The 23,423-nt window shown below is 45.4% G+C and overlaps 1 pseudogene; it reads left to right on the top strand.

The window, feature by feature from the left end:
• The first annotated feature begins 9,010 nt into the window (after positions 1–9,010).
• LOC129328868 (zinc finger protein RFP-like) lies at positions 9,011–23,423 on the top strand (annotated as a pseudogene).

Genomic DNA, 23,423 nt, shown 5'->3' with positions numbered 1-23,423 from the left:
GCTGGTGGCCCCGCCCCCTGATCTCCAGACAGAGGGGAATTTAGATTGCCCTCCACGCCGCTCAGTGGCGTGGAGAGCAATCTAAACTCCCCTCTGTCTGGAGATCAGGGGGCGGGGCCACCAGCCATGTGACCATTTTCAAGAGGTTCCGGAACTCCGTTCCCCTGCGTTTCCCCTGAAAAAAAGCCCTGGTCACTTCTGTTGCAAACACATGTTGGAGCTGATCTGTGGCAGGATGTTCTGATTCCTTTCCTTTTAGCACTGCAACTTCCATGGTCCTTCTGAAGATAATGGCCAATTTTCAAGTTCCTAGCTGCCTGCTCTAACGAGTTATGCCTCTTACAAAAAGAGAGAGGTGGACACACATCCTCTTGTTGTTGTAAACTAGACTCTACATGCTTGCTCTGTTCACCAGCCCTGTATCTTGTTGCACTGACAGTATTATTTTATAAAGGCTCTGCCCCTACATGTTCTGTAGACTAACCTCTGAAGCAGTGTTTGCCCATATTTCATTCCTATAGTGATAAACATTTTCAACATATTTTACATTTTCAACATACTTTGTTCGAAGAAAAAAAACCCCTATGCTGTAAAAGAAATCAATTGGAATTCCTGAATTTAACAACATGTAGCATTTGCACATTAATCAGTTGCTATGTTATCCGTTTTTGGTATAGAATATATAACCATTCCGTTAAACAACAATTATATTAAACCATATTGCACCTACACAGATTTGTTACTAGATTTGTTACTACTACACAGATTTGTTACTAGAAGTGTTTACTTTGCTCACCATATTTAATGGTAGTTTGAATAATGCATGCAGGGGGTGATGGTAGGGTGGGCCATGAGGATCCAATCCCTTCACTTCTGGCATTGCAAGTGCTATGAATAGACATGGGCACGAACCAAAAAAAATTACCAAACCAGAGGATCGTGGTTCGGTGCAGACCACGATCCCGAATTCCCGAACAGCAACGACCATCTCCCATTCCTGAACCCAAGCCGTGGATCGTGGAGGCCACAGCTGAGGGGCGCCCCGCTGTTCCCAGCGATACAGGAATGGTGGGTGATGCCAGTGGCATCTGTGTTTGTGTTTGGCTGTCTGTGTTTGGCTGTCAGAGCTGCCTATCAGGGTTTGCAGGGATGAGATTGGGGTGCCCATGGCTACAGAACACCCCCCCTCCCTCCCCTGGGTGTCTTCTCCCAACTTGTAACTGCTTTGCAGCTCCGTGGTTGGAAGGAAGCCCTGCTCATCAAGGAAAGCTGGGCTTCCATTCGGGTTTCCAGGGCGACAGAAGGAGGGCAGACAGAGCTCAGGCATTCCCCTGGCTCCATTACCAGGGGAATAGATTGCTGGCGCCTGAGTGTCTGGATTCCCGAACTGAGCCCGAACACCACAATCCAGGCCTCTCCTGACTGCTGGATTGTTGGCCGTGGACGATCACGATCCGCCGTGTCATGATCACGCGATTGCCATTTTCGTGGGTTTTTTACATTTGTAATGTGGATCGTGCCCATCTCTAGCCATGAACACCCTAAAGCCACTGGCCAATTTTGAAATGCCTAGCTTTATTTTCTGATGAGTTATGCATTCCTGAGAAAACCACAGCTTCCAAAGCAAAAAGAGGTGGATGTGGGGTTTCTTGAGACTACATGATTCCATTTCTGGAGACTACAGATTCCATTCTGTAACTCCCACAATCACGATTGGTGGCCAATTTTGAGACTCCTAGCTTCACTTTCTAATGAGTTATGCCTGCCACAGACATATGGACAAATGTACATACACACAGAGGTATGTACAGATCTTTGATTATCACAGAACAGGGGTTCTGCCATCACTTGCTCCATTTGCCAACCCAGTAGCTCATGTGCTCTCAATATTTAATAATAGTTTGAATATTGAATGACAGACAGAAGTATTTATTGTATGGAGCCTAAGGCTATTGCAAACAGATACAGTAAGTTAAAAAGAAAAATAATAAATATCAACATTAGAATAACCAGGTCTAAAAATTCTCATATTAAAACATGACACCCTTCAGACGTGACCTTCGCTTGTATTTTCCTAGCGGCTGAAGCAAACAGCGATACTGTGTAAGATGCAAATGGGTTGACATTTGAAAGAAGGAAAACCAGCTTCTCTGCTTCCGAGGAACAGTTTCAGCCATTCAAAAGCGCTGCAAGAAATTTGGTTCTGGGCTCTGGACAGGACAGAATCTAATGGGGTAAATCTTCCAGAACTGAAGCACCACATATACAAAAAGCATGGCACAAAGCAACCATCAAGCAGAGCTGTTGGCATGGTCTGAAATCGAACAGATGTCAGTGCTATTCTGAGATTACAAAGTGTGATGCTGGTCAGACATGAGGCTTTGGCATTGCCCCTTTTAAAAAGTGTATACCAGGGTGAAAATTTGGAGCTGGAGATTGTCTACCTGAGGCAGCATCATGCTTGAACACCCGGTCCCAAATATTGGTGTCGGCCGTAGGGATATCTTGGGAACCATCTGAGAATCAAAACAGACATGCAGATTTTTAAAGAGCTGCATCCAGGTTCCCCTCAAGCTGTTTCCCCATGTCAAAATGGCATGGAGGGGGAAAGGTATTGCCCTGTTTTTTACTGCTCCACAAGTACAGAATACTTCATGTGGAGCAGCAAAAACAGACACACACTCTCCACCGACTATTTTGGAAAATATGTTGGGGGTGGGGGCAGAAGCCCTTCCTTCCCCTGCAGTGGCACTCTGGGGCTATTTGGGCTCTCCTTTATATTTTAACAGCCGTTCCCCACAACTGCTGTGTGGCTGCAGGGACCCCAGTCGGGTCTGGGGAACCTGGACCCAACTCTTTTAAAAACCTGCACATCTAGTTTGACCCTGAGATATCAACAGAAAATGCTGTTACAGAAGGCAACCCAGGCAGCATTTTTCTGCATTGTCATGAGACAATGACCGCTTCCACACGGTCCAGTTATTTCAAGAAACTCCTGCATACTTTCGCTCTAAAACCCAACAATACCCGACATTACCTGTCTTATATATTGTCGAAGGCTTTCACGGCCGGAGAACGATGGTTGTTGTGGGTTTTCCAGGCTGTATAGCCGTGGTCTTGGCATTGTAGTTCCTGATGTTTCGCCAGCAGCTGTGACTGGCATCTTCAGAGGTGTAGCACCGAAAGACAGGGATCTCTCAGTGTCAAACTGTTTGACACTAACAGTTTGACACTGAGAGATCCTTGTCTTTCGGTGCTACACCTCTGAAGATGCCAGTCACAGCTGCTGGCGAAACGTCAGGAACTACAATGCCGAGACCACGGCTATACAGCCAGGAAAATCCACAACAACCATTACCTGTCTTGTTCCACCTCTGTTTATTCCGTGTTGTTTCGATTTTTGAGCAGTCTGTGAGCCAAGCTACACATGATGAATGACACTTGAACGGCAAGTGTATTTCTCCCTGTTCACTTGCCCTCCACTCAATCCACTTGCTGTTCAAGTGTCATTCGTCATGTGTAGCTTGGCCCTGTGTGTTCCTCTAATGATGATTCCTAACATTTGGGAACATTCTGCCATCGTGGAAGCCCCCCCCCTTTTCTTTTTTTTTGTCACCGCTGCCAGGCAGCCCAACCAATTTTTTTTTTAAAGGCACGTTTTGCGCAGTTTCGTAATTTCAATGATGAAGGGCACGATATTATGAGTTGGACCCACCAGTGGGTATCGCAAAATTTTTTTTTGATGCATGAAAAAAGTGATTTTTTTTTAAAGATGCAAAAGAAAAAGTGATTTTTTAAAAGATGAAGAAGCTGTGCTGTGGGGGGCCACTTTGATCAGCAGCATCCTGCAATACCTCTCGCCCTGCTGACTACTTGCTTTCCCTTGGTACCCCTGCAGCACCCTGCAGACCTCCCCCCTGCTTGGCTAGAAGTGCTGAGGCGAGGGGCTCTCTTTGCCCGTGCGTGGCTGCGAGGAGCGGCCGGTGCTTGGCGGTGTGGAGGGCTGGAGCGAGCCGCCAGTTGTCGCTGGGCAGGAAGACGATAAGCTGGTGATGGCTCCACTGGCAGGAAAGGAGGCGGTGGCGACACAGGCGTCTTTGGCCACAGGGGCAAGAGAGGTGGGAGAAGGAGCCGAGGTAGGATGTTGGGGAGAGTGCATGGAGCTCCCCGAGGGAAGGAAGGCAGCACAAAAAAACTGCAAAGAAAACCTGGAACTGGTTTTAAGAGTTCTGGTGCTTAGAATGACAGCCCCTAATCTGGAGTTTGCCCATAAACCAGAGCAACGCATAAACCAGTGCCCATAAACCAGTGCAACCAATAGCCCCCAAGAGATTTTCGTGGGCAAACTGGCAGTCTTATCACAAGCCGTCGTGGGAGAAGCATCAGCTTTATCTATTGAAATCCCAAACTAACGCAAAACTCAGCTCCCAAACAAAAAAAAGGGCGGAGACAGGGGGCGGCCAAGCCACCCACTGCCCTGCAGTTTCTAATGCCCGTGTGGGCTGTTGGGAGTGGAAAATGCGGCATGATGAGGAAGAAGCCACAATGAGGAGGGTGATTGTGGGGTTGTGGGCAGGCGATTCATTGCGCCTGATTCACGGGATTTTTGACCGTGTGGAAACGGCCGTTGTCCGCAGTGTGGACCAGCAGTGTTATTTCTTACTTTTTCCCAGTCTGAACATGTGCCTTGACTGAAGGTAGGCCAAGTTCTGCCCGCATCAGGGCAGCTGAGGTACCTCTAGGTAGGGCTAAAATTCTTTTAAAAAGAGATTTTGAATGGATACCAGTTTTGCGACCAGGTGTAAACAATGGGCTATGTTCTGTTCTGTTTGTCTATACCGCTATTCTCCCCCATGGGGGCCCAAAGTGTCTTACATCATTCTGTTCTCCTCCATTTTTTATAACCACCCTGTGTGGTAGTTCTTGCTGAAAGGGTGAGACTGACTGGCCCAAAGTCAGCCAGCAACTTTCTGTGACTGAATGGGGATTCAAACCTAGATCTCCTTTATCCTAGTTTGACATTCTAATCACTGCACCACACAGGCTCCGATAGGTCAGGGAAGTTGCTGAACTTTCCTGACCATTTTTTCTGAGAGGGGATTTCTAACAACCCTCTTTCTGTTGTAAAGGAGGGCATATGTTCCAGCATCCATGTCAGTTCTGCCTTTATTCCCAGTGGGGACCTAAAATGGGTCATATACTCCATTTTATCCTCACAACAACAAGCCTGTCAGAAACCTTAGGAATGGGTGAGAGGATTTGAACTACCCTGTGTCTGCCAGCACCATCCATTGCAGATTGGGGATTAGAACCGATTCTGTGATAGGTCAGGGAAATGATTAAACCCCTTTGGTTTTGTAATGGAGGGATATTTTCCACCCTCCCTGTTTACTCACTAGAAGCTAGTGAGGGAAAATATAATTATACTAGAAACAAAGCCCGTTGTGCAAATAAATACAACAGGCTCTAGAAAGCTGGGGCTAGGGAGGGCTGGTGTGTGTGTGTCTGGGAAGGGCTGGCTGGCAGGAGAGATCTGGGGAGGGCTGGCAGGTAGGGGGAAAGGGGGGGTCTGCGGAGAGCTGAGAGACAGGAGGGGTCTGGGAAGGGCTGGCAGGTGGAGGGGCAAGGGGGGTCTGGGGAGGGCTGAGAGGCAGGAGGGGTCTGGGGAGGATTGGCAGGTAGGGGGGCAAATGGGGTCTGGGGAGGGCAGGAAGGGTCTGGGGAGGGTTGGTAGGTAGAGGGCAAGGGGGGTCTGGTGAGAAGTCAGAGGCAGTAGGGGTTTGGGGATGGATGACAGGTAGGGGGCAAGGGGGTCTGGGGAGGGATGAGAGGCACCCTGTGAGCCCTCCAGAGCTGGGCAACACCTCGCTGCGCTCTGCGGAGTTGGGGCAGGGGGTGCAGGGGTGAAGCACCTGCAGCCCTGTGATCCCAGCAGGAAAGGCATGACCTGGCTCCGGCAGGCTTAGAGGGTGATGGGTGCTTTGCCCACCCACTCCCAGCTCCACAGAGAGCGGCACACCCAGCTCCGGAGAGGTGCAGAGGGCAGCGGGCTCTTTGCCCCCATCCCGGCTCCACCAGCGCTTGCAAGTGCACCACCCTCCTCCTCCTCCCATTGGGAGGTGCCAGGAGATGGGGTGGGGGTGAGAAGCGCCTGCCACCCTGTGAGTCCCACTGGAGCCGATCTGCGTTGCTCCCATTGCCCCCACTCTGGCAAGAGCGGCGTGGCCCGGCTCTGGTGGGGGTTAGAGGGGGTGGGCGGATCGCCCCCGCCCCCTGGCTCTATGTAGAGCGGGGCACCTGGCTCCAGTGAGGCGCAGAGGGCGGTGGGTGCTTCGCCTCCATCCCGGCTCCACTGGGGCTTCCAGGCACATTGCTCTTCCCGTACTGTCCTCCTCCTCCTCCTGCTGTGCAGAGCCAGGGCAACAGGGCAGGGGGATGAAGCACCTGCTGCCCTGTGAGTCCCGCCAGAGCCGGACCGCATCACTCCCATTTCCCCGGCTCTGCTGAGGGTGACACGGCATGGACCAGCAGGGCTCACAGGGTGAAGGGCGCTTTGTCCCGTTGCCCCGGCTCTGCCAAAAGCTGTCCTGCTTCAGGCAGCAGCCAGGTCTGCAGAGTACTGCTGAAGGTAATGAGAACCAGCTGGCAAGGCTAAGAATGACCAAAGTCTGTAAATCAAGGGAGTAGTCAAAAACAGGCCAGGTTGGAGGTCAGAGAAATAGTTCCAAGGAGCAAGCGCAGGCAACACAGTAGCAGCTCAGAGAACTCATTGAAGCCATGCTGAAAGGTCCCCTCCCTCAGGCTCTTATACTCTGGGGGCGTTATGTCAGCTAGCACAGATGCTTCAAGTCTCCTCCTCTGAAGCCCCTCCTTCCTCTGAGAAGGCTGGCCTGTTCAGAGCCTGGAGGTGTGCTGATTGACGTCGGGTCTGTAAGTCTCTTCTGTGCCTGCTGTGCTGACGACGGGATAAGGAAGCTGGCTGCGTCTGAGCTGATGGCTCTGGATGGGGAAGAGGAACTTCTGGCTGGGATTTGGCATCTGAAAGTTCAGCTGTGGCCGGCTGATGGGAGACAGACTGCTCCTCCTCAGGAGGAGCAAGCCTGTCAGCAAGCCTTGGCTGTTCCAGCTCCTCCTCCTCTGAGGAATCGCTAAGCCCCGGCTGTACTATGACAAAAGTGGTGCGGACTGGCTGCAGCAGGACCACAGGGCAGCAGGCACTTCGCCCCTGCCCCAGCTCCACCAGGACTTGCTGGTGTGCTGCCCTGACTTCCCCATGCTGCCGTTCCCCTACTCCTCTTCCTTCAGCGGCACCCTCCAAGGCGATGTTTCCACTGCACTCTTTTTTTCCTGGTGCGCCAGCACAGGCGCACCAGGATCAATGTGCATCGTTGGAAACCTACTAAGAGAATTATGTTATAGGATTAGATATTAAAAGGACAGACAAAAATACATTAAAAACGACCTTGTATGCCCCACCAGCAGTGTCCATGCTTGTGGGCATGACACTTGCTGTATGTAAATAACTTGGGATGCTGTTGTTAATTTGTTTCCTTTTAGTAAGAAGTTCTGGGTGGGTTCTTATATGGCTATGATTTAAAGCTGGGCGATAGAATTCCGTAAGAAGGGAGAAGATTCAGGGTGAGGAGAGATAAGGTGATTGATTTTTTAAAAATTTTTTAAAACGTATTTGTGGTTTTAATTTTATTGTTTTATCAAGTTATTTTTACATTGATTTTATGTTGTTACTGCCTGTCTTGGGTCCTTGGTGTGTGTGTTCCTTTCTGTCCCTGGCAGGGTTCAGCTCCACAGAAAGAGAACCCATGCACCACAGGTAGACCTGAGAGGGTGGTGGTGCAGAATTGGGAAGGCATGCTCAAATGCTCACCCTTGCGGGGTGGGAATCTCTTAGTGCCAGAGTTTTCTTTTTGAAACAAACGTTAGACTGAAATCAAACAAACACTGTCAAGTATAGGAAGGGTAAATCAAACTTTTTGCATCAAAAATACAATTCAAATGTTTATAAAAAGGCCTTTCTGTGTTTCACTAGGGTTGCCAACTTACCAGGAGAAAAAAAATCTTTCTTTTGTATAGAGGCTGTATTAGCTTTTAATTATCTTAATAGAGGTGTACTGGCTCTTTAATATCTTCTCTGTGGTTGGATATGGTTTTAAATTGTAGTCTATATTTTGTATTGCATTATTAATCTTATACTGTATTTACTGTTATTGTATTTTATCAATGTTGTTACCGGCCCTAAGCCCATTGTGGGGCGGGCAAGTTAGAAATTCAATACATTAAATTAAATTAAATGGGAAGCTGAAGCCTTTTATGGCATGGAGGTAAATCACATTTATTTGGTGTAGATCAAACTGATATTAAAGTGACAGCAAGAAGGATCCATTTACATGTCAGGAACACTATTTTTCACATTTCCATCAATAGGAAGGAAGGGGCTCAAAAGTGATTTAAGTGGCACGAAAGATTTTAGTTTACTTGTCTCCTAAAAACCAAAATCCAGCACATACATTTTGGACTGAGAATCATTCTCAATTGTTGCATGGTAAGGTAATCAATTGTGCTGTCTTGGGGGGCTGTAGAGTAGAATTCCTGTCAACTCTACTATTTCCGACTGCAAGACTGGGGAGGGGGGTTGCATTTTGCAATTTGATGCCACACCACTCAAAGAAGTGTCTAGCATTGTACTAAGCTAGCACTTCCAAGAAAAAGCTGTAATGCAGTATCTCTTCCTGATGTGGAAGTTCTTTCTTTTCTTTTTTAAAAAAGAATCTGTTAAAAATATTCTTTTAAAACCTGTGTATGTATTTATAAATAGACATGTGTGAAATTGCATATGTGCTGGGTAGCTAAACAAAATTTTCAAGAATTATAGAGTTAAGCAAACAAACAAAAGGGAGGGACAGTATAGGAAGGAACCCGATTGGTTCCTTGCCAACTGCACTAGATAGCTAATCAAAAACTAGCGTTTTCAGTCCTAGCTAGTAGACCTAGTTGAGGCACCTGAAGGGAGTTAATATAAGAGAGGTCTTTAGGGAAAGAAAACAGAACTAAGTCTTTCTAAAAGCTGCTAGTCTAAGAGAAAGTCCCAGGACTAACCAAAGCAGCGCTGAAACCACAGACTCTTCTCCAGGGAGTTCTTCTAGGATTTACAAGAAGTCTTGGCACGGAGAAAGCTGCTGACGGAGGAGTGGCTAGATAGCCAGGGAAGGAGCTAGGCCCCAGAAACCTGATAGCAGGGCAATCCCAAGGAAAATTGTGGAAACAGCAGGACTGAAGAGCCAAGGAGGTGAGATTCTCTCTTGCTACATCAGAACTCTTTCTATTTGCAGAAAGGGATTAAGTGTAAACTTGTATGGGGAAGCACTACTAAGGCTGTTTTTTAGATCACTCTGCAGCAGTTCTCTTAACCTGTTGTGAAATGCAGTAATGAATTCTACAGTTTGAAAGGCTCCAAAGAGAAATAGTTTGTTGTACATGAGAATTCAAGCACCTAAGACATGACCACCCTTACCAACACTCAGGGGACATTCAAAAACAAGATCTCTCTTGTTTTCAGTATGAATGGTTACAGCCTAGAGCTAGGACAGGCTGGAGGTACTGGGTGTTGTTGTTAATTTAGTGTAGCCTTTATTAATTTTCTCCCAGTATTGTTTTGTATAATTTCCTTTCCTGATACAGCTCTTTAGGCCACAGACTTCAGCATAATTCCACATTAAAAAAGGGGGGGGGGATCTCACTTCAATCACAAAAGTTTTGTATAATTTTATGTGTGATATTTAGTACTGGAGATGGTAAAATATCACATTTAAACCTTTTGTTGACGTTTTGTCATAACAATCCACCTAGGAAATTCACTCAGGAGGCAGAAAATCTAGTTTCAAGCTGGCTTTCACTTGTAAATAGAGTGAAGATGTCTCGTGTTGAAAGACTCACAGTTAGATGTGGTTTGTTATTGGGATTTTAGGACTTAACTAACAACCAGATGTCACTGGCATTTAAATTAATTGTGGGAAGGATAGGAAAGGGTTAATACAGGTTGGTTAAATCTAGACCTTTTCTTCTAAATAAGGCTTAATTTAATTCTTGTATCTGTGCTTTTTTTTTTTTTTTGAATCACTTTTTTTCCTGTTCGGAATGGTTTGAAATCACTGTAGTTTTAAGCCACATTGAGAATCACATTTCTGCAGGAAACGCCCAGTCAGTGCCTGAGACAAGAGAAACGAAACTAAGGCGTTTATTACAGTTCACGGAGACGCAAGCCATGGCAGACGAGAGTTCAGTCCTGGGGCTCTGTGAGGAAACGACTTGTTCCATCTGCCTGGAATATTTCAAAGATCCAGTGATCATAGACTGCGGGCATTTTTTTTGCCAAGCCTGCCTGCCTGCCTGAGTACTGTGGGAAGTCTGGCCCGGACGCTTCCTGTCCTCAATGCAGAGTAACTGTTCAGCAGAAGAAATTCACGCCAAACCCTCAACTGGCAAGCATTGTCGAAATCGCCAAGAAATTCAGCCTTCATAAAATCAAAGGGGAAGAAGCACTGGGGAAAGTTTGTGAACGGCACCAGGAACCTCTGAAACTCTTCTGTCAAGATGATAAAACCCCCATCTGTGTAGTGTGTGACAAATCAAAAGAGCACAGGGGGCATCAGGTGATTCCTAAGGAGGAGGCCTTAGAAGAGTATAAGGTAGGAATCCGTAGTGAGGAGGGATAAGGGGATTCATTTTGGCTACTTCTTATAGAGTTCTTTATAGATTCATTGCTATAAAATTTTCTCGTGCATGTTAAACAGATAAACCAAAAGGTCGGACCAATGGCACTGCTATATACAATTTTTAAACAAGCTGCCCCCAAATTCATGATCATCAGCAAAGAAAACGATGGCTATTTGTTTGTTTTATTTAGGCATTTTAACTTGCTTTTCTTCCCACTGGGGTTTTAAAGCGGCTTGCAAAACTACCAAAGTACAATTATATGAACAAACAAAAGAAACCATTAGTGAAACACATCCTGATTTGGTTGTTGGGGGTTTTCCGGGCTGTATTGCCGTGGTCTTGGCATTGTAGTTCCTGACGTTTCGCCAGCAGCTGTGGCTGGCATCTTCAGAGGTGTAGCACCAAAAGACAGAGATCTCTCAGTGTCACAGTGTGGAAAAGATGTAGGTCATTTGTATCTACTCAGGAGGGGTGGGGTTGAGCTGAGTCATTCTGTAAGAGTTTCCCAGGGTGTGGAATGCTAATGGCGGGAGGCTTCACTGTATCCTGAGGAGGTTCTTTTGCATATGGATTGGTGCTTGATGTGCTAATCTTCTCTGCAGGGCTATTGTCGGGTGTGGAGTGTTTTGTTGGCCTGGTGTTTTTCAGAACTGGAGCCCATGCTCTGTTCATTCTTAAGGTTTCTTCTTTCCTGTTGAAGTTTTGCTTATGCTTGTGAATTTCAATGGCTTCCCTGTGCAGTCTGACAAAGTAGTTGGAAGTGTTGTCCAGTATTTTGGTGTCCTGGAATAAGATACTGTGCCCTGTTTGAGTTAGGCTATGTTCAGCCACTGCTGATTTTTCAGGCTGTCCAAGTCTGCAGTGTTTTTCATGTTCTTTTATTCTTGTCTGGATGCTACGCTTTGTGGTCCCAATGTAAACTTGTCCACAGCTGCAGGGTATACGGTATACTCCTGCAGAGGTGAGGGGGTCTCTGCTGTCTTTTGCTGATCGTAGCATCTGTTGTATTTTTCAGGTGGGTCTGAATACTGCTTGAAGGTTATGCTTTTCCATAAGCTTTCCCATCTGATCAGTAATTCCTTTGATATATGGCAAAAACACTTTTCCTGTAGGTGACTGTTTTTCCTTGGTTGTTTGATTCATCCTGGGTTTGATTGCTCTTCGGATTTCATTTCTGGAGTAGCCATTTGCCTGAAGTGCGTGGTTTAGATGATTAATTTCCTCATTGAGAAAGCGCGGCTCACATATCCGTCTTGCACGATCCACTATTGTTTTCATTATGCCTCTTTTCTGTCGGGGGTGGTGATTGGAGTTTTTGTGTAAGTACCGATCAGTGTGAGTTGGTTTCCTGTAGACCTTGTGACCTAACTGAAAGTTTGCTTTGCGGATAACCAAGGTATCCAGGAATGAGAGTTTTCCCTCACTTTCTTTCTCCATTGTGAATTGTATGTTCAGGTGGATGTTGTTGAGATGATTCAAAAACTCCCTCAATTCTTCCTCCCCATGGCTCCAAATGATGAATGTATCATCCACAAACCGGAACCATACACTGGGTTTGTGGGGTGCTGATTCTAGACCCTGGGAAACTCTTACAGAATGACTCAGCTCAACCCCACCCCTCCTGAGTAGATACAAATGACCTACATCTTTTCCACACTGTGACACTGAGAGATCTCTGTCTTTTGGTGCTACACCTCTGAAGATGCCAGCCACAGCTGCTGGCGAAACGTCAGGAACTACAATGCCAAGACCACGGCAATACAGCCCGGAAAACCCCCAACAACCATCGTTCTCTGGCCGTGAAAGCCTTCGACAATACATCGAACATCCTGATTTGTCCCTGGATCCATTATTTTATTCCACTGACTTTCTGTGGAAGAAGAGCCACCCAGTTTGATCATGATAAATGGACCACAGGGCATGTCTGAGCTAACCTGAACCAAAGCTATCTTACTTCCTTTTCTTCTCTCCATGTGCACTGTCCCAGACATTTTAAAAGGTGTGACCGCAGGGCTAAGTATAGTGCTATATAAACAGACAACACTTCCCTATATATTGATGCAGGGCTTTTTTTCTGGGAAAAGAGGTAGTGGAACTTAATGGGTTGCCCTCAGCAAAAATGGTCACATAGCCAGTGGCCTTGCCCCTGATCTCCAGACAGAGGGGAGTTTAGATTGCTCTCCGCATCTTTGAGTGGCATGGAGGGCAATCTAAACTCCCCTCTGTCTGGAGATCAGGGGGCGGGGCCACCGGCCATGTGACCATTTTCAAGAGGTTCCGGAACTCCGTTCCACTGTGTTCCAGCTGAAAAAAAGCCCTGTTTTGATGCCCAGGTGGTTCAGACTGTAAGAGAGCCATAGTACAGGAAAAATGATGAATACTCATTGTGGAATTAAACTGGGAGAATGGCTTCAGACAGTTAGCCAAGACCTTCTGACCCTCTGCCCCACATACACCATCAAATCACCTATGTTCTTGGAACTTTAAGCCGGCTGTTTTTTACTGTGTATTTGTGCAGCCATACCAACCCAGTTGTCTTTACAGGGTAAAGTTCAGGACTATTTAGAGTTTCTGAAGAAAGAAAAAGAAGCAATTCTGTGTTTTCAACAGAATGGGGAGACTGAAGGCCACACTCTTCTGGTAGGTATTTTTAAAATAATTTTTATATGTCTGCGTTGGGTCCTGACATATTTACAGAGTATAAGTTACATTAACAGGCCCCGTAGCGCAGAGTGGTATGCTGCAGAACTGCAGTGCAAGCTCTGCTCATGACCTGAGTTCGATCCTGGTGGAAGCCGGGTTCAGGTAGCCGGCTCAAGGTTGACTCAGTCTTCCATCCTTCTGAGGTTGGTAAAATTACCCAGTTTCCTGGGGGTAAAGTGTAGATGACTGGGGAAGGCAATGGCAAACCACCCTGTAACAAAAGTCTGCCAAGAAAACGTCATGATGCGACATCCCCCCATGGGTCAGTAATGACTTGGTGTTTGCACAGCTTTACCTTTACCCTAAGTTACATTAATTGATTTTTTAAAAAATTGTAAGCTGCTTTTAGCTGGACTTGGAAAGGCTGCATAGAAATATGCTAAATAAATAAATATACTGCCAGTGTTCTACTAGGGAGGCTTGCCAGAGTTCTGCAACAGAGCTAATTTTCTTTCCAGAGGGTTACGGACAGGGCTTTTTTTCAGCTGGAATGCAGTGGAATGGAGTTCTGGCACCTCTTGAAAATGGTCACATGGCCGGTGGCCCCGCCCCCTGATTGTCAGACAGAGGGGAGTTTAGATTGCCCTCTGTGCCGCTGGTGCGGAGGGCAATCTAAACTCCCCTCTGTCTGGAGATCAGGGGCAGGGCCACCAGCCATATGACCATTTTCGCTGAGGGTGATCTAAACTTTAAAAACCTCCCCCCTTGTTCCAGCTGACCCAAAGTGACGTCATTGTGTGGTCCTGAGTTCCACCACTGAGTTCCACCACCCCTTTTCCCAGAAAAAAAGCCCTGGTTACGGATTCAGCCTCTTGACATTCCCAGACCTGGAGAAGACAATCTGTGTGGGGCTACAGAGATTTGCTGGCAATCAGAGCAGACAATACTGAGTTAGACCAGTGGTTTGACTCAAGATAAGGCAGATACATATATTCTTCCCTGTTTTTGGAGCCCTTGCCATCCTGAAAGCTGATGGGTCATATGGTGTGTAAGTACACTCTGTTGCCCATTAAGAAAATCTGTACACTGGGTTAGATCTTGTGATCTGTCATAGGAAGACAATAATGGCTGTGGATCTTCACTACTTGCCTTTCTACATCCCAGCATTCCCAGCTGACCCTGGAAAATTTGATTTCCAGTGACACGGGACCTGCATGGCCTAAAAATTGCATTGGTCATAAAGCTGCTTTAGCAAAGGTGATGAAACCACCCTTCCTGCCTCTTCCACCAGCTAAACTGTGCTGATAGGAGGAGAGGGCAGTTTCCCACCCCCTACCCATTGCAGTCTCTTGATCCATGTGAAGGTAAGTGCACGCAAGGCTGACAATCCCCTGCTATGAATAGTTCCCGGGGTCTAATGGGACTGCTTAGAAGAGGGGAATGCAGCCAGTTGAAGCATACCATGTGATGCATTTGTGCCAGGTTTTGTGGATCGATTGAAAATTATGCAGGAAAAGTGACCTGTATTTGTGTTTTATCTAGGCTTTTCAAGTGCCTGATTCAGGTGGGTGCTTCCTTGCTACCACCCTCCCATATCGCTGCTGCTGTTCCCGGTGTACGAAAAAGGAGAGGGGAATGGCATCCAACCTGGATATGTTTGGCTTACATTCTAAGAATCCTTCCAATCGCTAGAGGTGTGGGGGGGTTCCAACAGCATCATCCAGAATTGATGTCACTTTTGGGCTAGACACAGCCAGCCCCTGGCTCCACCCCAGAAACATCTCTGAGGTTGTGTTCGGAGGCTTGGCAATGTCCATATCAGTTCATTCCTAATTCCATCATCTACTGCAGGGTCTATTGCTCTGTGTGTTGGCAGCAGAGCAATGGTCTCAAGGAGCAGAGAGTTGTGCAGCAGAGATCATAAGTGGGCTGCCTTTTCCCCTATAAGATGAACAATCCTGTACTTTTCAGGATATCTGGCCTCCAAAGAATAAAGTAGGCAGTGTGGGGAATGAAGACGGGGGCTCTTTTTGTTCAAGATTTCACAGTTAGAGGAATTTAGTAATCTGCTGTAAGGAAACTTAATCTACTAACCACTGGTCACTTGTTGCTGGTTGTGGATGTGCCTGCCTCCCTCCCCTACCCACTCACTTTCTCTTTGCAGGAGCAGACAGAGAAAGAGAGGCAGAAAATTACGGCTGAGTTTAAACAACTGCACCAGTTTCTGGAAGCACAAGAGAACCGGCTGCAGGCTGAACTAAAAGCTCTGGATGAGCAGGTTAAAGACAGGAGGGATGCCCACATTGCCAATCTTTGCAAGGAAATTGCTGCTGTAGATTTACTTATCAAGGAAATGGAGGAGAAACAGAAGCAGCCAGCAAGTGAATTCCTGCAGGTGGGTGTTACCTGGAACAGTCCAGGCTGTCCTTTAGGGAAGGCTTGTTCTTCCTTGACCCACCAGTGCATTCTGTTGGCCAATGAGTCCTTTGAAGGGCATAGAAGGAGGAGGGATCATGATATTATAAAAGGCTAAACTCAGTAATCTTTTAAAGCTAAGGTCTCCAGGAACTGAAGAATCCCTGGCATTCCTTAAGCAGACTAGAGCGTTACATTAATCTCTGTAATATAATGGTTATGCTTATATTAGTATAAATACATAATTGCTATTTAAAGCGTTCTGGCTTGGTTTGTGCATTCTTGGGTGGGAATGAATAAGAGCCCAAGTTTTAGATCCGTTGCTGCATTTTGGCACCCTCCTGCTTGCCCTCTGACCATCTTTCTTGTCAAATGTAGCGGATGAGTTCCTGTACTCCTTAGAAAATGCCAGACCTTCCCTTTCCCTTGTTTATCTGCATAGGGCAAGGAAGATAAGGGTGATGGCCGAGTAGTTTGCATTCTGGGCTGCTACAGAAAATGCTACATCTCACCATTATGATGTTTCCCTTGGAATGACCTTCTACTGAAAGTAACAAGTCCTTTTCCATGGCTATAATTCCAAAGCACATGAGTCCATTTCAGTAATCAACAGAAGCCTTGTGGTACCTTTAAAAAAATCATTTCAGTATAAGCTTTTGCGAGTGAGACCTTGTTTCATCAGATGCATGGAGAATCTCTTTTATGTTCATTTCTGATTGGCAGGCACATATAAGAAAAACCAGGTTTTGTCAACTTGTGGTTGACATTCTCTTGAAAAAAAGACTGTGTAAACTTTGCAGTATTTAATGAGATTTCAGGAGCTTCTGGAAATAACTTTGGTTAGTCTCTTTACTACATTTTCTTGAATAACTGTATTGGTTTTGATTGTGGTAGAATATTTCTGTAACTGGACATTAATGCTAAGTTTGTTCATTTAAGTGCATTGATATCTCTCACTCTCTTCCACCAAGCTCCTGTAGCTGCTAACAAATTCCAGCCATAAAGTGACAACAAGTATCCCCTTGACATTAAAATATTAGCACTACTAAAAGCAAAATAGAAGATGGCAATACATAAAAAGACTAAGCATCTAGATAGCACAAATGTTTCAAAAAGTGGTTGGCAGCATAAAACCACTGCAGGAATCTACAATAATAAAAAGAGTCTCAATATTGGCCACCTGCTTCAATATGATGAGACTTGCAGTGCCAATAATGAAGGGAATTGGACCGTCCTGGCACAGATTAGCTCTACAACACCTCCTGCTTTTTGCAAATGAAGCAAAGGTTTTCTCACAATGAGCAGAGAAGAGCAGGCAGCACAGAAGGGGAGGGTGGGAAATATCCTCTCTTACCACCAAAGTAGGGGAGTGGTAAGAACTTCCCTGAGCTATCAGAGGCAGTGTTGTGTAGTGGCTAGTGTGTCTGACTAGGATCGAAGAGACCTAGGCTCAAATCTCCAGTCAGCCATGGTTGCTTGCTGGGTGGCCATGGGCCAGTCACGCCCTTTCAGCCAAGTAACACACATCCTCCTGTGACAATAAAATGGTGAAAAGGAGAACAATGTAAAACACTTTAGGTCCCCTTTGGGGAGAAAGGCAGGGTATGATGTTTGTTATAAATCAAATTCTGACTACAATTTGCAAAAAAAGGGATGGTTGCTCTTGCTGTTGCCTCATCGGGTATTGCTGCAGCTCTTGACAGGAGGGAGAAGTGCTCATTCAGTAGTTAAACTACAGTTAAATATCATAAATGCAGCAAGCTACAGGGCTGGCAAGTGGAACAAGGGGGCACACCTCTAGTATGGAATGTATAACTCAAATAAAGGATATATTCAATAAACATGGACCAGATTCCCAAGTGACATGAAATATTCAAACTTCATTAAGATTAGTGAAGCAATATCAATTTATACTAGCTGGGGAATGTAGCCAAAGTATATCCCTGCTGAGTATTATCAAAGGAGGGCATTGGTATATACTTCAACTCTATTTCTCTCTCTCCCCTCTAGGACATCAGAGGCATTTTACAAAGGTATGTGGCTTTGTTAACTTGGGAAGGGTGGGCTACTTGTGAATGACTTGCCTCTCCAAGGCCAGGGAAACTATAGCAATAACTAAGAGACCAAGAAAACTTGGCCACAATTACTTTGTGTTGTCTTGGAGTTCAGAGCAGCAATGAGTCCAGAAAGAAACCAGCCTGCCAAAGGTTGCACATGTAGGGTTGCTATGGGTGGCTTGGCCAACTCTTGGAGATTTGGGGGCAGTGCTTGGGGGAAGGGGCAGAGTTAGGGAGTGGTGGTGGGGACTCAGCGTAATGTGATGCTATTCTGTCCACCCTCCAATGCTGCCATTTCCTCCTGGGGAGTTGTTCCCTGTAGTCTAGAGATCAGTTGGAATTCTGGGAGAACTCCAATCCCTATCTGGTGGTTGACAACTCTGTGAACAGGACAGAAGGTATCTCTCCTCCACACTTTTTTCCTAGTCACCCTAGGGAATGTAGTCCTTACAATGCCCAACATTTTTATCCTCTTTGAGGCTGCATTCCCCAAATTGTATCAAGGCAGAGTATTTCAGATGCTAGCAAAACAGCTTCAATGGCTCTGGGCACTAGGTGGAGGGAAAGAGATCTTCTACCTGCTTCTTGGCTTGGCTAGTGTAGCTAGTTTGGAGCTGGACCAGGTGCAGCGTAGTAAATACTGGCCAGTCTTGATGGGACAGGGGAGGGGGGGATCATTCGTCACTTGTAGCTTGACCCTGAATCCCATGACACTCAACACTGGGGAATGCAGTGGGATGTGAAACTGGAAACAAGGTCACAAAATGTGGCAGAATAACTGGTTTGAATGAAGCCCATTCCAAACCAAGCTAATGAGAGTTTACTGAACGATGGGGGCCTGGATCAAGTAGAAAAGAACAAGAGTCCAGTAGCACCTATAAGAGTAATAAAATTTGTGAGCTGTGGGTCACAAAAGCTCATACGCTACCACAAATTTTGTTAGTCTTATAGGTGCTACTGGACTCGTGCTCTTTTCTACTGATGGAGACCTGATCTTTGATCTGCATGTATAAGGGGTAGTGGGACTTGTAGCAGGTAAATAAGTTTCAAACTGAATAAAAATTTCAGCCCTGGTTTGTTTTTTGCCTCTTAGTATGTTTCCTTGTCTGCTTTACTTAGCCCAAGCTCTAGGGCTCCTTTCTGTTCCCACCTTTCACCTTCATATTCTCCATTGAATGACAACTAATGGATGGACAGACAGCAAATAACTTTCAATTGCTTTTCCTTAGGTGTAGCAAGCAGAAATTTGAGGGTTCAGTAGTTTTTCCTCTTGAATTAAAGCAACAAATTGAGAAATTCTCTGCAATGAATCCTTTTCTGGGCACTGTGATGAAGGAATTCAAAGGTAATGAGGTCAAATGTGAACTGTTAAAAATAGGTTTAAAAACGTAGTTGATTTAACCCAATTGACATGTTGTCATTCACATGTTCACTCAGTCTTCAGATCTCTAGGTTGAGTTTACAAATAAATGCACCAATCAAAACAGAGAGCTCCAGTATAGACGACTCTTCATTCCTCTTCTGGTCTGGTTACCTCAAGATCCGTCTTGGCCATGAGACAACTGGTGTCATGATCCTAGGCCTACGACTGGGGTGATGTGCAGGCCTTGGGAAAGCCTCACTTCTTGGTTGCAGTCTCCGTTGTGGTTGATGATTGAGCCAAGGAATAGAGTCAGAAGGAGATGGAGACTTGGGAGGAAAGGCATGTAGGAACAAGAAAAGATCCTTAAAGATAAGGATGTTTTTCTTGGGACCAAGATCAACCAAATTATGGTATTCTCTATTACTATATATGGATGTGAAAGCTGAACAGTGAAGAAAATTGATTCGTTTGAAATGCAGTGTTGGAGAGAGTTATGGATACCATGGCCTACCAAAAAGACAAATAAGTGGGTTCTAAACAAGGTTGCCAGGTCTTCCTAGCAACTGACAGTGAGGGTGGGTGGGTGGTTTACGTCGTGCATGCGACTGCCCCCACATGGAGGTTCATACCCTAGACTTTCTTTGTAATGGTGCCCTGGAAATCACACCTTCCCCTGAAACACTGCAGTTAATTTAAGGATCTTAAAATGTTCCATTAATTTAACGATAGTACTATAAAACTAAGAGCCCTGTGGCACAGAGTTGTAAGCGGCAGTACTGCAGCCCAAGCTCTGCTCACGACCTGAGTTTGATTGTGGCGGAAGCTGGGTTCAGGTAGCTGGCTCAAGGTTGACTCAGCCTTCCATCCTTCCGAGGTCGGTAAAATGAGTACCCAGTTTCCTGGGGGTAAAGTGTAGATGACTGGGGAAGGCCATGGCAAACCACCCCGTAAAAAGTCTGCCAAGAAAACGTCATGATGAGGCGTCCCCCATGGGTCGCCTTTACCTTGACCTACTATAAAACTAGCATAGTTCTAAGCATTCCAAAATGTCTTAAGTGATTCTTTGGAAACCCTATGTGTTTTAATATGCCTTTCTTATTTTCTTCTCCAGACACTGTGCTTGCTGGGCCTCAGGCAAAGAAAGGTAAATGCTCAGATGTGGAGAGAAAAATTTACTGAGCAAGATTGGCAGAGAATATTCTAATAGATTCAACTGTTGGGGAATTCATTCTAAAAATCATTTCCCCAGAAGTCTGTGTTCATAGAATAGGTCAAAGTTTAAATTTTGTTATGATAACAATACTTGGGCCGTTTTCACACTGCTTGCCAGCCACGGAACATCGTGCCAAGCTCCTGGAACAACAGTGCTGTTCTTGCACGAAATTGCGCCAGGAAGACACTGTTGTTCCACAAGCTCAGCGAGATGTTCCGTGGCTGACAAGCAATATGAAAATGGTCCTGGTTAATTGACTAGTATGAAAAATATCAGAGAGAATTCCTCAGGAAAACGGGCAGACAGGCAGCATGTTACAATGTGAGCCAGAGGAATGTGCTGTTGGCACTTGCTTCCCTCGTCTCCACTGCAAGCATGTGCCCGTCTGAAAGCTGAAGATGGCTAGAGCTGTATTTCAGTACCCTTGCTCTCTCTTTTGATTTGAACCTGAGCAGCTGAAAGATGTAGTTACGGGAAGATAGAAAAAGAATTGTCCACGTTTCTCTGTAAAGAAGTTAGGGTATGAGAAGAGTTATGGGGAAGGTGGCTTGTAGTTGTGTGTTTCTTTGGCTGTAATCTCTTCCACTGTTGGGATAGGCCCTGCTGATTTCAGGTGGATTTTAGGGGTGGTGGTTTGGCTGTGCACCAGATTGTGGATTCAGTTTAGTTTTTGAATAGTTTGGAGCATATCTGTCCTAGCCCTTGTGAAGGATGGCTTGTACTTTTGGATTTCAGCATTGAATCAATGAAGTCAGTGCTTTTGATCCATTCAATGAACCTTAAGAGTGATTGATTCGGGAAGGAAGAGGCTAATTATCATTGCAACTGGTACATTTCTATCTGCCGGGCTGATATTTAATGACAATATATTACTTGGGCCTGTTCTGGTTCTGGGAGGTGACAGGGACAAGGAATTAATGCAAAATATTGAAAGATGGTTATTTCTTTTAATTAAACATTGTCAGAAGACACCTACATGAGATTGATTTAATTTAGATGTATTTTAATATACTTGATCAGTCATTTTAAAAGTCAAGGATCAATCAAGTACAAATTTAATTAGCTGACATGCTATTCATAATACATAATGTCTATGTTAGTCAAAGATACTGGAATTCCTAAGGTAGATGTCTGGGATTTAACCCGCCTCTTTCCCAGTAACTTTTCATATAAACTTCTGGTCAATAGAAGCTAGCAAGAGTTCCTGAGAGGTTCCTGAATCAGGGGAAACCTTTGGCAGTAGAAGTCTTTATGGCAGGACATGAAGTACTTTGTGTGGCTAAAAGGAGAAGAGTTGTGCAGGCCTGGTATCATAAAGGGATGGTAGACAAGGCACTACCCCTACGAGGCAACCACTGCCCCAGCCTTGTTTCGATAACTGCCTTAAGGCAGCTCTTCAGCCTTATTTGGTGGTTCTGATCAGTTCTGATCCCAAGAGTTGTGGCAAAACGGGCGAGGGGCAACTTTCCAATATTATACTGTGTTCTCCTGAATCCTTCTCATGCCACCGTCTCACACTGCATAAATCTTGGAAACAGCTTGAGGCAGATTCTGCCTTTGGTGCTCTCAATTTTTTTTTAACATGTTGGCCCTTCTTTTTTGCAGAAAATTTCACTGCCAATGGAGACTGTACAATTCCCACACTAGTTCTATCAACAGATTGTCCGACCAAGCCGAACTCACTTGGATATGCTACACAGCGTTCCATGTTTAATAATTTCTACCAAAGTCTCGACCAATTTTCTTGTTGGTCCTATGTTATGGGAGATGAGAGAATAAATTTGGGCAGCTGTTCCTGGGTAATGAATATAAAGGATGAAAAGTTCTGGGCTATAGGGGTAGCCCTAGAATGTTTTCGGGGGAGAAATGTATCTTGTTTGACCCCCGAGCAGGGAATTTGGGCGGTGGGGAAGACAACTAACAACTGGTATGCATTCTCCTCTTCTGGAACTTATCAGGTACCATGTCCCTGGTCCAGCAGTTGGGTGCGTGCATATTGCATTGGCCCTTGTAATGCAACAACCATCCGTGTGTCCCTGAACTATAAGCATAACTCAGTAAAATTTTTTAATGTGGCCAACAACAGTGTCATCTACACTTTTCATAATGCCTCTTTCTCTGGGCAACAACTCTCCTCCTGGTTCTTTGTGGGAAAGTGAAACAACGTGGCCATTCAGGATGTAAGTTAATCGATGTGACAACAGCATGACCCTAGCCAATTTCTGCTCTTTTCCATTATTTTCATCTCTTAAGAGCCATCATTGGGAACAGTTGCAGTCTGTGCCACTCACATGAGATGAGAAGACCCTGCTCTAGCAAACAGTTTGCAGTGGTAGCTCTTCAGTTGCCACAATGGGTCTAAGAGCCAAGGAGTACACTAAAGAATCTTTGGTCCTGTAGTAATATGCTCCCTCCCTCATTATGTCTTTGGCCCAGGGAATGATCTCAACAATTACTCCTGTACTCAAAGGTTTTCACTGCTGCCCCTTAGTTGTATTAATGCTAAAAGTGAGCTTCTTAAAAATCTGTAAAATTAGCTACCTCATGGGTTTTTGGAGGTGGTGGTCATGGCTTTGTTTACAAACCAATTTTCCTGTGAATCTGGGGAGGGTATTTCTCCTGCTATGCACATATTTTACTATTATTGGGAGGGATTACCATTATGTAATTGATTTCACACTTCCATAACAAAATGTGATACGGTGGTACCAGTAAGCCTTTTGATGCCTCTGCTGATGGGACTGCCTTTACAAGCTGAGAGAGTATCTACATAACACACCGAATCCAGTTTCCATGTGTTTTACATTGCTCCTCCTATTTTTTATTTGTATTCTGTTTCATATCCTTATGCTGAACATCATTTCTGTTTAGAGGTGGCTGTATTTCCTTTCCCTTGTTAATGGTGCAGCTTAAAGCTAGTAAATGTTTTCTAACTACTGATGCCATCGTCACTGTTTCTGAGATAACGAATGTAATAAAGGCCTCCAATCCTAGGACTGTG

Source organism: Eublepharis macularius, chromosome 4, assembly GCF_028583425.1.
Source record: "Eublepharis macularius isolate TG4126 chromosome 4, MPM_Emac_v1.0, whole genome shotgun sequence".
NCBI classification, from domain to species: domain Eukaryota; kingdom Metazoa; phylum Chordata; class Lepidosauria; order Squamata; family Eublepharidae; genus Eublepharis; species Eublepharis macularius.
Note: the sequence above shows the minus strand (reverse complement) of the source record. Positions and strands in the feature narration are given on the sequence as shown.